Source organism: Camelus dromedarius, chromosome 31, assembly GCF_036321535.1.
Source record: "Camelus dromedarius isolate mCamDro1 chromosome 31, mCamDro1.pat, whole genome shotgun sequence".
Classification (NCBI taxonomy): domain Eukaryota; kingdom Metazoa; phylum Chordata; class Mammalia; order Artiodactyla; family Camelidae; genus Camelus; species Camelus dromedarius.
Genome location: NC_087466.1, coordinates 11,137,576 through 11,153,573, shown reverse-complemented (window position 1 = coordinate 11,153,573; position 15,998 = coordinate 11,137,576). Strand labels below are relative to the sequence as shown.

The 15,998-nt window shown below is 53.2% G+C and overlaps 1 protein-coding gene across 2 annotated transcripts in view; it reads left to right on the top strand.

Moving 5' to 3' along the window:
• The window catches only part of RBM19 (RNA binding motif protein 19), a 132,083-nt gene extending 117,589 nt beyond the window's left edge, over positions 1-14,494 (top strand). The window contains exon 25 of one of the 2 annotated variants that reach the window (XM_031442856.2): positions 11,981-14,494. The gene's annotated coding sequence lies outside the window, so the exon portion shown is untranslated. The other variant, XM_031442852.2, reaches the window with a different exon arrangement.
• Positions 14,495-15,998: the final 1,504 nt, after the last annotated feature.

Genomic DNA, 15,998 nt, shown 5'->3' with positions numbered 1-15,998 from the left:
CCCTCACAGCAGCAGCCAGCGCCCTTGGGGGAGCTGCAGGCAGGCTCTGGCCGGGGGACACAGGGGCCATGTGGCTGGAGGGAAGGCCCTGATGTGAGGAGGTAGATGGGGCTGGGGGGAGGGGATGCGGCCTTTCAGGGATGCCGGCGCCCACCCTGGCGTCTGGCTGGCATTGAGGGTGTGGGACCCCAGCTGAGAGCCAGGCTAACCTCTCTCTCGGGGGTCTCCTGACTACAGTTGTGGGGTCCAGCCAGAGATCCCAGGAGAGGCGGGTTGCCGGACCCTCAACCCCAGGTGAGGAAGACTTGGTCCTGGGAGTTCTGAGCATTTCCCGTAGGTGACAGGCTCGCTCACCCTCCCCACAGCCTGAGGTCAGGGAGTCTGGATAATTTATGTACAGCTGAGTGGGAAAAGCCAGCTGCTGGGTTGAAATCCCAGCTCGACTGCTGGCAAACTCCACGACCTCAGGACCCAGTGGCCTGGCCTTTCTGTGCCTCGGTCTCCTCTTCTGTAAAATGGGGACGACAGGAACGCCCACCTCCGAGGATTCAGTGAGCGGGCCTGGGGGAGTGATCTCCCCGCTGTGTGACTCGGGCCAGACACCGCCTCTCTCTGAGCCATGGCCCCATCCGTAGGGTGGCTCAGGAGGCTGACATAAACCCCCTTGCACTCCAGGGGCATTGGGGGAGGGTCCTTCCCTCGGCCTCCCCGGCCTCCCCAATTCTAGTCTTGGTTCATCCACCATCCCAATAAGTTACCATCAGTATCACTGCTCTAGCCACAGATAAACTCGTTTAATCTTTCACCATCCCATGAGATGGGCACCGTCATCGCCATCCTTGTCTCCAGTGAGGAAGCAGAAACTCAGAGAGGTTAGGTGCCTTGCCCGAGATCACACAGTTCCAGGTCAGCCAGGATTAGAAACAGGCAGCTGACTCAGGATTGCCCCCAACCCCGGGCCCTCCATGTCTGCCTCAGCGTGTTGTGTCTCAGATGCCGGAGCACAGCCTTGCTCGTTTGAGAAAGCCATGGCAAGGCTCTGAGCCATCCTTCGTACCCATTCCTGTGAGCTGGAAGCTTCCCTCCAGCCAGGCTGCAGTCTGCTGGTAGCCAGAGTCTGACCCTTTTCCTCTTGGACCGAGAGGGGTGTTTGGATTTTTTTTTTTTAATGGAGGTACTGGGGATTGAACCCAGGACCTCGTGCAGGCTAAGCACACATTCTACCACTGAGCTATTACCCTCCCCTCTGGATTTTTAGCCAGAGCTAATGGGAGTTCTGCAGAGAGTTCATCTTACTGCATCCTTGACTTTCCTGGTGTGGCGCCACCTTGATGCCACAGTCCCTAATGGTTAGGACGAAACCCATTCTGGGAAGCAGCGTCCACCCTCCTACCCTGTCCTCACAGTGGGGCCAGGAGCGACATCAGTCCTCGGGTTCCCCGCGAGGACCAGTGTTCTGTCTCTAAAGGCAGTCAGTTTCGTCGGGGATGGTGGTCAACCCAGAGTAAGGACTTGAGTGATGTGGGGCTCAAATTAGAAGACCCGGAGCCCACCAGGCAAACCTGTGACAGAGTCTCAGGGCTGGGTCTGAGTCCTCATGACTCAGCCGTCTTTCTCTGAGAGCTAAGTTCTGGCCCTGGGGATTCCATGACAAAATTAAGTCCAATGATCAGTTACTGAATCCTTCCCACAGCCCTGCGACCCATGGGCACCCCTGTTTTGCAGTTGGGGAAACTGAGGCTCAGGGTGCTCCTGTCAGGTCTCTCTGACATGCATCCTAGAGCCCCAGACCGCCGGCCGAGGCCTGTGAGAGAGTGTGTGCATTTATTCGTTCAGCAGAACACTGACTCGCGCCTTCCGCGAGCCGGGTCCTGGCGTCCACGGGGAAGAGGGCAGACAGAGCCCGGCCCCGCGGAGCTCGCAGATGGGAGGGAGCAGATGGTTCAGCCTGAGATGACTGACGTGGGGGGTACGCCCAGGGAACACGGGAGGCTCCTAGCTCTGATGGGGTGTGTGTGTGTGTCTGTGTGTCCCGTGTGCAAAGGACAAGGAAGCCATTCACACTCAGCTCTGCGGTCGGTCATCCAGAGCTTAGCCTCGGCTTCCGAAGGCCGTGTGCCCAGCCCAAGCCTTGGCCTCTGCTGGCCCAGACGTAGTCCGTGTCCTCCAGGGCCCGCCCACCACATCAGCTCTTGCCCTGATTCACAGTGAACAGGTAGTTTAAAATCTGCAGGCTCTGACCCAGGGAGGTGAAGAGGTTGCCCGCCTTCATCACAAACAAGCGTGGGGCCGTCCACAACATACCTGCAATGCAGTGTCAAGCAGAGAGAAGGGCTGGAGATCAGAGCAAGGAGAGGGCACCGGAAGTGGGAGGGGGCCACCCGCACATGGGCTCAGGGACGGTCATCCACCAATGCCACCGGGTCCTTGTGAGGGCGAGCTGAGGGGAAGCTCACGAGGCCTCAGCTCAGCGCCGGGCCCGCAGTAAGTGCTCAGTGAACAGCAGCGTTGTAGGGGCGGGTGGCGATCGGTGTTATCTGTGCAAGGATTCTCGGTCCCATTGATCCTTAAGTAAATGCCGGGTCAGCTTGGATTCCCCAGTCGAAACTGCAGAGATGGGAGATATTCACGAGGGGCCTTGGAGAATAGCGGCACCAACTTGCTGCTGCTGCTGCTGCTAATTGTCATTTGCATCTCAAGTGGGCCTCGGGGCCTCTGAGCGGCAGGGAAGCTCGGTGTGGGTTCCGTGGGTGCCTCCGGTCCCGAGAGGGGAGCTTCCAGTTATTCGAGCTCCGTCGGGGTGGTGACGGTTGGCCATCGGAGTCAGGAAGCCCAGCCCACTGCCTCCCCTGAAACACGGGGTAGTTTCTCATTTTCCCCTTGAGCAGTTTCACAGCCCAGTTAAACCTGCAGCCGAGGCTCGCGGGGATGGAGACCCGGGCCCCGGGAAGGAGGCGGGTGAGGGAAATAAATGCGCCCAGCACGGCGCCCTGCCCCCACCAACGCAAATGTGAAATGAACAGGAAGAGCTCCGGGGAGAGAGTGATTTACAGATACTAGCCCCAGCCCCTGCCCGGACCCAGTGTGAGTATTCGTCAAATACATAAATATTCTCTGCATAGGGATTCCACTTTGGGCATTTATTTTGCAAATCAGGCAGCGAACGATACAAAGACGCTCTGTTCCAGCTCTTTTAAAGCAGAGCTTTGCCCCCTAGTTTATCCCCCTGAAGTGTGGTTTGGCTACAGACTTCTTCTGCTGATTAGGGTGCTCGTTAAGCCAGAGTCCGACCATCTTTCCTTTCTCGGGGCTGTGTTCGAATGTGAAGTACTTCTGTTGAGAACCTCCTCCGAGCCAGATTTTTATTAATAATGCCTGTCTGTACTGTGTGAGTGGGGCCCATGTGCCCATGGCCCAGATGTGGAAACTGAGGCTCAGAGAGATGGAGTGCTTTCCCCAGGGTCACACAGCTCAGAAACAGTAGAGTCAGCCTTCAGGGCCTGGGGTCCATCTGGCTCCAAAGCCAGTGCTCTTTCCAAAAAAATACCCTGATGGGCAGGAGCAGCGAGGGAGAGAGTGGTCGCTCCTCGTCTGTCTCCATTCTGGGCTGCAGGCAGTCCCGGGCCAGCCGCTGTCCTGATGGCATCATTTTACCTTCGGGCTCACGGTCCCCTTTGCAGCTCGCTTTCAGCGTGAGGAGCTGAAATGAGATCCACTCGCCCTACAGCGATCGGCCAAGGCCCACAGGCAGGCCAGACGCCACGTGTGCGCATCTCCAGGTGCTTTCTCTCCTCGTTGGGACCGGGATCAGGTTTGAGCAGGGGCCGTCCAGTCTGGGCTGCACCAAGTCCAGCTTCTTGGGACATCAAGGCATCAAAGGCTTTGGGGGGCCGAGTCCCACCCCATCCCTGCCTGCATTTGTCCCGCAGTCTCCAGCCTCAGGATAAATCTCAGAACAGAGTCGTCCAGGCCTCGGGGCCTCGGGGTTTGGCCTTGCAGGGCCCTCTGGTGGGCGTTCCCGCCTCTCATTTCCTCCCCTTCCTCCCAACTCTGTTTCATTTTCTTCCCAGCACTTACCACCCTCAGACAGGCTTTCTGTTGATTTGTTTTATTGTCTGTTCACCCCACCATCACCAACTAGAATGTTCCCTGAGGCCGCCAGGTGTGTTCTCTCAGCCCAGCACAGCTCCTGGGACAAGGCCGGGTAGACACTGGGTCTGTTCAATAGGTAGAGAGTGAGTTCTTCCTCCTTCAGTCTGAACGGCCCTGCCAGGCGAGTCTTACCCCCACTTCGCAGATCAGAAGACTGAGGCCCTGGGGCCCCGCACAGGCACCGAGAGCCCCATTTCGCCCTTCACCGGCTGCCGGCCACAGGAAACTTGCCCTGCCGTGAAGAAGGGATGTCCAACTCTTGGCAAGCCCCTGCTTTCTGAGAGTGACAACGGGGAGTAAAATCAGTCAAGAAGTTGGAAAGTTGGGTTGGCCGGCGTGGCTCCGAGCCCCAGGCGGGGCCGCAGCCACTGTCTGCGCCTGAGCCAGAGCGTGGCGCGGCCGCGGGGTCTGGGGGTTTGCTGGCAGACGGCCGGCTGAAGGCTCGCGCCTCGACTTAGTTAGAATGCAGCCGTTAGATCGTTCCCTTCTCTCTGATGGCAGCGAGTGATTGACACTTACAAATTACCCAGCCGAAAGTGTCGAGTCTTTGACCCCTGAGTAACATCTTTGGCAAGCCTGAGATTTGCCAGCGTTTTGTCATCTAATTACTACAAATCCCTTGAAAATTCACTGGCTGGTGAATTTTTAATGCGGGGCAATTTCAATGTGATGCATTGCCCAGATGGGTTCTTGCGTTTCTCACCTCTCTCTCCCTCTCCTCTCTCTCTCTCTCTGTCTTTCCTCTTCTCTCTCTCCTGCTCGCTCTCCATCCCTCTTTGCTTAACTTTAATAATCTCACAAACTTCTGCGTGAGCTGGTAGCAGGAGCCCCCAGCCTGAGTCTGGGCAGGGCAGGCGAAGGTTGTGCTGTCTTCCCATCTGATCGTGTCCGTACTCTGTTCTTGGGGAATGGCCGTCAAGACCAGTGGCCAGGAGAACGCCTCATTTCTGCCTCCCAGCCCGCCGGTGGGTCTCTACCTTCTCCTCCTACGTCCCCAACTAGCATAGCACACCAAGCAGCACCGATAAACCAGCCTCATTCACGACACGCCGTTTGAGCGGTCCCTTTCCCTGGGCAGACCGGCCGGTGGCTGCCAGGTTGGTCCCTTTCGCACTCAATCCTTGGGCAAAGCAAGCATTTCAGCACATTATTTTGTTGTATTTTTCCCCTCGTGCTTTAGATCCAAAGAGGATGGTGCTCATGGAGGCAGGGGAGAGATGCTGCCTTTTTCAGAGCAGAGGAGAGATTGTACCTTCCATCCCATGTGCCTGGACAGCCTTCTGCCTCTTCAGACCCTGAGGGGAAGCCTGACTTTCTCCGTCCAAGCACCACACTGGCTCGCCCCGGCTGCAGAATGAACTTGGAACTTCAACTCACAGGAGGCCAGCCCTTAGGGCTTGCTCCCCGCAGGAGCAAAGCCATCCTCAAACCACGAGTGACAAGTGGCCTGTGAACGGGAACTTCGGCTCCCTTCTCTGTTGGAGAATCGCCCTCCTGTTCCTGTGCAGTTTTTAAATGTTTCTTCTTCTTTGGTTTTTTTCCTTCACTATATATATATATATATATCAGATTCTTATACGAAAACAAGATGGCTTTTAAACTTCGTGCCCGGAACAGCCGTCTGCGTTACGCTGACAACACGGAGGGTGAGACCCGCGGTCCCGTCCGTGTTCTGGCTGTTGACCTGGCGCAGATAAGCCCCTTCCAGCCGCCCCGCCAGCCCTCTCCCTCCGCCCTCCTTCGCTCTATTCAGGGAAACGAGGTTTTGCTTTTCAGCCCCATTTCTGGTTACATATGTACACGGCTGATAAAATATTCCTCTTCACCCCTTCTCCCCATGGGACCCGCCATCTTACGGGAAGAGGGTTTGTATGACAGCGACCGCGACAGCCCGCGTGTCGCCTGGAAACCGTGGCGGTGGCAGGGGGTGGGGTGGTGGCGGCTCTCTTCCCACGGCTCCTCTTTATTCAGATTCCCTCTTCTGGTTGTGAGAACGGTGTCGCTGGGGAGGAGAGGCCTGGGCCTCCTCCGTGGGCTCCGGTCAAGGCCGGACGGTGGCCCTCCCGTCCTTGAAAGGGGAAATGTTACCAAAGTCCTGCCCTCTTGCTGCCTGGCCGCAGCCACCTCCCCTGAACGTCACCTGGGGCCACCCAGACATGCAGAGAGGGTGGCTCACGCCACATCCGGCTGCGGATGCTCAGTGCCTCAGCTCACCCTCCCAGGACGCCCTCGAAAATTGGGACCAGAGCAGAACCTGGGTGGCAGGAGGCCCCAGAGATGCAAACTTGGCCGGACAGAGGGAACCCAGCAACCGGAGAAGGCGCTGGGCGCTGTGCACGGGCAGGGGACATCACGGCCAGCGGAGGTGGTCCAGGCGGGACGGAGATAAAGAGTGGCCTGGGAGGTCCACCCAGAGGGCTCTGGAAATGATTCGGCGGCACCGAGGACCCTGGTCCCTGCCCCTCTCTCCACCCGCTTGCCTCCCTCACATCTCCCTTCACGTGTAGCTGATGTTCTCAAATCCAGAACACTGCAGAGGCAAAAGCTTCTTCCTAATCTGCTTTTACAAGAAGCATCAGCTCCCTTCGCTCAGTGTTCATGGGAGCAAGGACTTTGTGCCTGGCGTTCAGAGAGCTGCCCCTGCGGGTCTGTTTCTATGGAGCTCCTGCAGGCTGGGCGCCGACGGGCAGAGCACAGACCCTGTGCCAAAAAGGGTGTGGAGTTGCTGGGACAAGAATGAACTGCATAAGCTTCACGTGGGAGGGGCGGAGTCTTCCCAGTGATCAGAAGAAAGTGGGGTTTCAACGGGACCACACCCAGCATTTAATAAGCATCCACTATGTGCCAGGCGCCGGAGTGGCAAAGATGAGAGACACAGCCCTGGCTTTGGAAGTGAATGTTTAGTGGGAATGAACTTGGCCTGCAGGTGACCTCTTAGGAGGGGAGCGTCAAGGTGGGAGGTTGCCCGGGTGGAGACGGGGCACCTCCAGGGGCCTTCGTGGGCGAGACCCCTCTCACAGAGGTGGGACGATTTTCAGGCCAGCATTTTTCCAAACAAAGGTGCACACGTGCATTTTAGGTGAAATACGGCCTGGTCCCTCCGTGCCGTGGTCCGACTGGCACAAGCTAGCAGCCCTGGGGCCACATGAGAAGAAATGCCTTGGAGCCTAAAAATCAGAGAGGGCTGCAAATGATTAACTGTTCTCTGTCCACTGAGGCTGCCTGGCTTCCCCCTCGTGGTCCCCAAACAGGAATGAAGCAAAAGGGCTGGTGGGAAGTATGAGGGGGTCTTAATTTCTTTCTCTATTTTTTTTTTTTGAGGGTGTCTTTTATTTTTATTATGCCTCAGAATTCCTCAGCTTTTTAATTCTTGTTTTCTTTTGTTATGTGTGTGTGTGTGCACGTGTGTGTGCACGCACGTGTGTGTACACACATCTCACTCCTAACAAGAGTGCCGTTATGTAAAGGTCTGGTTTTATTTGAACCATTGTCCCCATTTGACAATATCTGCCAACAATTCTGAGACTATTGGCTTTTTTTTTTCCCTCCTCCCTTTCACTTATTCATATTCATTCCACAAATGTTTCTGGAGAGCCTGGCACTGTGTTTTGCCCGGGGCAAGTGCGTACAGCCCGGACAGAAAGTTCTTACCTCCTGAGGTCTGGCAGGAAAGCAGAAGGCAAGGCAAGTTATAGGAATAAATGTGTAATTTCAGGTAGGGATGAAGGCTAGCGAAAGGGCTGACTTTGGTCTGGGAAGGCCATTCCAAGGAAGTGACATTTAAGCCCAGACTTAAAGACTCGAAAGAGACCACCTATACATGATGGAAGTGAGGGGGGATGAGCAACATCTCAGGCAGAGAGACAAGCAAGTTCATAGAAGCAGGGGCCCCTCTCCTTAAGGACGCAGAGTTGGCCAGGGTTCTTGGAACACAGCGGATGATGTGCAGAATGGGCTCGAGAGATTCAGAGGCAACTGTCGAGGGCTCACGATGCATTCAAACAGGAAAGACATCAATGTTGTAAGAGTGAAGTGTGGGAGGTAGGATGGAAACAGGATGCGGCAGGTGCCTGGGGCTAACCAGTCATTTCTAATCTCCTTGGCCTGTGCTGCCTTCCACTTGCTTCCCCAGCCCCCCGGCAGCTAGAGGAGTCTGAGACAAAATTCTAGCCAATCTGACCTACACAGAAATTTGCTAGAAGCTTCCCAGGAAATTTTTTTTTGTTTTCCTGATCAAGAGAGAGTGAAACGATAGGCCCTCTCCCTTCCTCCTTTCTTTTTGCCTTTAACTCAGATGTGATGCCTGGAGCTGCAGCAGCTATTTTGCAACCTTGAGGGAAAGGCCATGAGAATCACAAAAACAGACAAGCCACACTTCCCTCCAGATTTTTTTTCATGATAAAAGAAGAATGGCCCCCATTTAAGACACAGTTAGTTGGGTTTTCTGCTATTTGTTGTCAAAAGCACCCCTTGGGCTGGTACATGGAGTAAAGAATTAGGGCCCAAAAGAAGTGAGTAACAATATGGGTGAGTCTGAGCTCAAGAGCAGCAGCCTTGAGATTCTACCATGGAACAATGGATATGGAAGAGCTGTCATTGATGGTTAAATGAACCTACTGTTTGCTTGAATATCTCAACTTCAAGTTCCGTATTTATTGGGAAGGGCTAAGGGGAAATGAATCAAAATCAACAAGGATTCTTTTTTCACATGTGATCCTTATTTCATCCAAAAGCTAGTTTTGTGGACAGACATCACTATTTGAGAAAGATTGCTTTCTGGGGTTTAACTCATGTGTTTATTGAACCTGGATGGAGAAAGGGCCCAAGGTGATAAAGCGTGAACAAGAGTAAGAGAAAGAAAATTTTTCTGCACGAGCCCTGCAGAGACCTTTCTGCTGTCCCCTGGGTTTCCAGGTTTTGAAGCGCCTTGTGACAAGCAATGCTTTGTGGAACAAGAAAGAAAAGTTATGAGAATGTGCAAATTCTTTACATAATGTTAAAAGAAGGAGGAGGAGGAAGAGGAGAAGAAGATATGTATTCAGTGTTTTGTGTTCTCTCGAGAGAACCACATAAATCCTTGGTAAGCAAAGGTAATCATTGAAATAGAAATCATACAATGGCCACAAACTCCAGATTTCCTAGAGTTGAGGCCTCAGAAATGTGGATGGTTGAAAGCACAAGTCACATCCAGGTGGGATGAACGTGTGAGCCCTGGTTCCTAGAATCTGACAGCGGGGCCATCCCGGTCCTGCCCCCGTAATCCAGTCCCAGCTGAGGTCAAGGTCCAGCTGGGCCAAGAGAAGCCACTGTGCCCCAGGGGAAGGTGCCAGCTCCGCAGTGTAGATGCTGATCTCACTGCTCTCTGCCTGAGCTTGCAGCAGGTTGACATTCAATCAACAAACGTTTGTTGAAGACCTACTATGTACGTACCATCTTGGGTGCTGAAATCATCTGAGTGCCAAGGATTATTGACATAAAAGACGGCTGTCAACATAGCTGCCAGAACTGAGAATCAAGAACATCGTGACGGCCACGCTGTCTACTAGGAAGTGTGCTTTCAGCTGCCTCTCAACCAAGATGTGATCGTTCACATGCCTGGAAAACTCCAGATGTGGCGTCAATGCTGAAGATCGAGCTGATGTCACTGTTAGCATCATCTGGAGCTTTTGAAGACACAGCAGTTTGGAGGAAGTGGCCCAGGGCCTTGGTGTTATTGAAAAGACAAAAACTTCAAGGAAGAAGCTAGGAGACACATACTATTCTGACTTCCTTTTCTTAACGCAAACGAATTGCTGGTTTACGAACATTGACGATCAAAAATTAGATTTGGGGTGCAAAGGGAAGAGAGAAAGGAAAAAAGTACAATTACAGCCGGGACGTAGACACACACAAAAATCTCTGTAAGGATGTTCAGAGCAGCTTTGATTGCAATAGCTGAAGACCCAGAACAGCCCAAATGTCGACCAACAGAACAATGGGTAAATGAACTGTGGCACGTTCACACAACTGAATACTTGTCAACAATGAAAAAGAAACAACGGATCTAACACAACAGCACGGGTGAATCTCACAGACAGTGTTCACTGAGTGAAGGAGGCCAGACACAAAACCCCCGTGTGATCCCACTGGGCCAGAGTTGAAGACGAGGTGAAATTAATGAATGGTTGTTGATAGAAATCAGAACAGTGGTTCCTCCGGGGGAGTGGGACAGTGACAGAGGGGCTTGAGGGAGCCTGGCATGGGCTGGGGATGTTCTATGTCTTGATCTGGGTGGTGGGTACATGGGTGTTTACACAGGTAAAAATTCATGGAAATGTGCATTTTAAGTTTTATCTCAATTTTTTTTTTAAAGGAAGACTATAGACAGTCACGTGTGTGTCGTCCAATTATAGAGTCTGTTACGTGATTCATCCTGTACCTGCCTGCTTATTAAGATTCCCTGGGGAGTTTCTTATAAACATATGTCTTGACCCCACTCCCAAGGATTCTGGAATAACTCATCTGGGAACTTGGTGATGTTTCGAAGCCCCCCAGGTCCTTGTGATGGGCATCCAGGGTTGAGAACTGATAACTCTGATGAGCCGATCCACTACCACACAGGGAGCTTCCAGCCTGGCCCTGGGGCTTCTGTCTCAGTTGTTTTCCACATGTCCTGAGAGACGGGATACCAGAAGTGATTGAAAGTTGGGGTTGTCTCTACCTCCAAGAAATCTCAAGCAAGAAGTTGGTACAGACCTCAGGGAAGAAAAGGCTTTGTGGAAAAGATGGATCTCAGGTTAGATGGGTCAAACTGAAGCAGATGGAGAGGGGAAGGATAAGCATTCTAAGGTGGAATGGCACGAACAGGGGCACAGAGGCAGACCAGCCTCGGCGTGAAAAGCACTCCCCATCTCTCAGGGCCTCGCCCAGCTGGAATCCTCTCCCTGCCTCCCCTCACTTCACATGACATTTGTACATCCCTCAGCTTACCTCCCTGCAGGGTGACTGTCCATTTCACACCCCTATCTCCTTGTTAATCCATTATCTCGCCCCAGATATCATGATTGATGTATCCACACACCGTCTGACTCCGTGGATTCTTGGATAGAGAGGGAGAGAGGGATAAAGTTTCCAGCAGAGAGCTGGGAAGTCAGGCCGAAAACGGTGTCAAGTAGATCTGATCCAAAATCGCTCAGCTTCTAAGGGGTGGAAATTAACTCAGGATCAAATGCTGACACCATCCGGTCCACCCACCCCCTCCAATCTACTGTTATCCACCTGCTCTGTGCCCGGGAGGCCGGCCCAGAGGCGCCGTGTCAGCAGAACCCCTCTGGGGCTCCCAGGTGTGTGTGGCCCTGGAGGAAGGTGAGAGGCGGGAGGAAAAAGAGGTTGGGGTACTGATACCTCAGGCCCCCTGCTGTGGGGTCACCATGACTGTCTCCGCCCAGAGAGGCCACAGCCCCTGACCCGCACGGCTCTCCATCACCCACAGCAGTGTTTCTCAGCCTCTTTTCATCATCATCCTTTAGGGAGACTTTCTAGACAGTTTTTTCCCCCTAATCACCATCTCCTTGCCACCGCATGAAATTGGAATACACAAATATACAGTGTGTGTATTTGCAGTTCATAAATAGAGTAAAATTGGTTTCCTCTCGCGAGAAGCAATCTTTGCCCCTTTGGGGTGATATTGCCCCCACTGAGAAGACAGGAACCCTCTGGACACCTTGACCCTTCCAAGCAGAGTTGCTCGCCCCAAGGGACTTCTCACCCCTTCCTGAGGTCTCTTCCCCTCACTCACACCTTGGTTCCTTTACCAAACCCTCCCTGATTACCATGTCTTTCCTTCTAGCACCCTGACGGATGGAGATTCAGCGACAGAGCCCAGACCACACCCCAAGAATGTTCTGGAATATTCTGGAAACAAGGTCTGAGAGTAGAGAGTCACCCGCAAATTCCCCCTCACCCCAAAACCTCTGCCCTTCCCACTTAGAGCCTGGCAGGGTTTCGCCTTCTCATAGCTAACTTCCCTGGAACCCTGGGGCTTATATGGGAAAGAGATGCCTCAGGCCTCACAGCTGTGTTTTGGAACCTAGATGCCTTCCAAGAGCAGTCAGCATTTCCTCAGGTGAGCAGACGATGCTCCCCTTTCTCCAGGGACAGTGGGAACTGAGGGAAAGAGGAAGAATTTTAACCTCTTTAACGAGGCGGATGGATGCCCTGATTATTAACCTCCAACCTGCAGAGGCAGCAGTCTGTCCAGAGTCAACTTTGAATCCTTTGAACCTATTCCTTTAAGAAAAAGGTTTCATGTATTCAGTGGTCCATGCTGGTTGGCCAAGAAACACCCTTTTCTATCACCAGCTTCCTTCAAGGGCCACCTTGAGATTTTCAGCTTCCTTGTGGTCCCTGGAGATGTTTCTCAGCAAATGTCTTATGGGAGAGTCAGGGTTTGCAATTTAGTGAGCAAAGTGGCATGGTTTTATGTTTTTGCACATCTCTGTAATGCCTGGCTTAAGAGAAAACACCTCGGTTCTCAAACCTGCTTCTGCATTTCAGTCCACTGTGATCTGTTGTGCCGGTTGAGGTGTGTAAGGAAAGCCAGGTGGAACAAAGATGCAAAGTGGAGAAGAGAGGGCCCCCGGACCCCCGGAAAGGGTCTCCGGGGCCCCCAGGGTCCTCAGAACACTGCCTTAGAGAATACTAGCCCTTGCTGCCCGGCGGTAGAGAAGCAGGACTTTGCAGGCAGCAGGGAGCACACGTGAAGCCTCTGAAGTTCTTACCTCTTGGATTAACAACCACTTTGAGTATCTGAAGAAAGCTAAGATCTTTGCCAGGAAGAGAACTATTTTTCAGTGGATGCAAAAGAGGTGTGCGTGGGCATCATTTCAGGGCCTTCATCGCCCCAAGAGGCTCACCTCTGACCCCAAAGGAACAGCCACGGGTTGGGGGAGAGGGAGGTCTGAGAGAGGAATAGGGTTTAGAACAGTTGCTTTGCCCACAACATCCCGCGGTTGCTTCTAGACCCTGAACAAGAACCACTCCCCACCCATCCATTCCAAAGTCACGCCCAGAGCTGATATTACCACCACCAGCAGCAGCAGCTCCTCTTAGGCGGGACAGCTTGGTGTCACGCAGACACGTTATCTCAGTGATGCTTCACAAGATCTCTCGGTGCTGTTCTTAGCTCCATTTTGTAGGCGGTGATACAGGGACTCAGAGAGGCAAAGTCACTCCTGCAAGGTCACACAGCAGAGCTGGGATTAGACCAGCTCAGTCTGGCGATAACACCCTCACCCAAACCCCAATGCTAGTGGCTTTACAGCCAGGATGTGTGTGTGTGTGTTGTCTGTTTCGTTTTAAGCAGAAGAATCTGTTTTGCCAAACAGCTCACAACATATAAAACAAAAGGGAGACTAATGTGATTCAAGTGCTGGGATGAGGGGAGGGTGTACCCCGAGCCTCTCCCTCCTCCACCCGATGTGCCCAACAGAGTCCAGGGCTCTACATACATAATTTGAAAACTGAAATAATGGCTAATGCTTATTGAATGCTCCTGTTCTAAGCACATTACCTTTGTTCATTCATTTAATTTTCCCTACAGTGTACAATCCCTGACTTGTACCCATTTTACAGATGAGGAAACACATTCAGAAAGGTTAAGTAACTCATTTAAGGCCGCACAGTAAGTGGCAGTGCTGAGTGAGGAACTCAGGGAGTTCTGTGTCTCGTGTGTGTGTGTGTGTGTGTGTGTGTGTATACATTCTTATAATCATGATGTCTGAATGGAAGAGTCTGGAAAAATGGGCACCAAACCAGAGGCAGTGGCTACTTACAGGACTGAGAAAACAGGTGGCCCTTTGCTTGTAATGTTTGACATTTTAAATCAGAAAAATAGAGATTTTTAAAAAGGAAGCCAATAATGCTTTTCTTGCTGACCTGTGGAGCAGACCCTGTGTGTGCCTGTGCACGTGTGTTGGGCAGGGAGAGAACCTTCCAGAAAGCCACAAACTGGGGGGAAAGTTGCCGGGGTCCTGCGCACCATGAGGCTGGATTGCTAGGTGGTTCTGGGGCTCTCACAGGTGTGCCGTCTTCCCTGGATGTCCTCAAGGTGTGCACCCACATGGGGGTGGGCACTGAGGTCCCCCCAGAAGAACCTGCGGCTGCCTCAAACCTCTGGAACTTGCTGGGGCCGTGGGCCTTGCCTTCCGGGGTGCCCGCAGTCACCCTGCAAGTGTGAACACCCAGCCCCTTCGAAGGTCCCCAGAGTTCGCAAGGCAGGAGATTCTCATTTTCACCCAGGAGACAGCCTGTCTGTCGGATAGCAAGGAGCCTCCTCCTTTTTTTTTTTTCCTGAATGATAATTTCCCCCCCCCCTTTTTTTTTTGTAGCTAAAAATCACCCAGGCTTGTCCAGACGAGAGGGCAGAAAATTATGCAGTGAAAGAGAAGGGAAGATAATTTCTCTGGGTCACAGGCATTCTCACTTGTCATCCGTCTGCAGGAGGAGAAGAGGAGGTGGGGGGAGAGGCAGCCGGGATGCGAGGCTGGAGGAAGAAAATGAAGGCTGGCCCAAATCCATCACTGTCCTCCTCAGCGCTCCCTGGGGGGACAAGCCTGGGGGAGGGCCGGAGGGAGGGCTGGGGCTTTGGGCTCCGATCAAGGGACCCAGGAACGGGAGCAGAGCTGCAGAAGGTGGGAGGGAGGGCAGCCCCACGGTCCCAGCTGGACAGGTCCCCACATTCCCCCTCCCCGGGCCTCAGTTTCCCCATTGAGAAAACAAAAATAAGAATGCCGTCCTCTGCTCACCACCTGCACCCCTCCCACACACCAGCGATAACAGATGGGAACATTCTGGAGAACCTGGACCATGAAAACACAAGGTATGGGAGGTAACATTGACGTTCACCAAAGGCAGATGAAGCCCGAGGGCTGGGGGGTGAGAGGGAGGGGGTTCAAATCCCAGGGCTGTCCCAAGGAGGGCTTGGGCAAATCACACCCCTGTCTGGGCCTCAGTTTCCCCATCTGTAAAGTGGGGGTAATAACGCCCACCATGTCACAGGGTTATTGAGAGGACCAAGGGAAAGCTACATACAAGGATTCTGGCACATTGTCATCTCTCAATCGTAATAACAAGAGAAACCAGAGAAAATTACAAGAGAACCACTGACTGTCGCCCACATTAACCATGGGTGATGCCTCAGAGTCTCAATTTCTCCTGTGTTTAAAAAAAATAAAAGTGCTTCCTAAGCTTTTAAAGAGGCAGGTTGTAGAAAAACAATCTGTAGTCAGAATGCTGCGACACAAATCACCCCAGCATTTGGTGGCTTAGAGCAATAAGCACTGGGTGAGTCTACGGGTCATGATGCTGGCTGTCCGGGCTCTGTCGTGCCTCTGTGGTCCACTGCGCGTCAGGTAGGTGGCTCTGCTGACGGAGGCTGGCCTCCCTGGCGTGTCTGAGGGTCAGCTGCTTGGCAGTTGGTCTAGAATGGCCTCTGCGGGGAGGACCTGGCTCTCCCCCACGTGGTCACTCCTCCCCCAGCAGGTTGGCCCAGGCTCATCCTCCAGGTGGGGGCGGGGCTACAGGAGAAAGAATGGAAGCTTCGAGGTGTCTTGAGGTCTAGTCTCCAAGCTGGTGCAGCCTCACTTCTGGAACATTCTCTTGGCCAAACCAAGCGTGTGAGCCAGGGTGGTCCCCCATTTATCTACCCCGGAGAGCACACAGTGCCGGGCACAGGTGAGGATCTCAGTCAGTATTTGTGGGGTGGGTGGACAGGAGGAGGATGATGGATGGATGGATGTTCTTGGCCTTCCGCTGAGTCAGAATTGATGACGGGGGGTAAAATCTCTCAGCCTGGACCATCAGGAGCC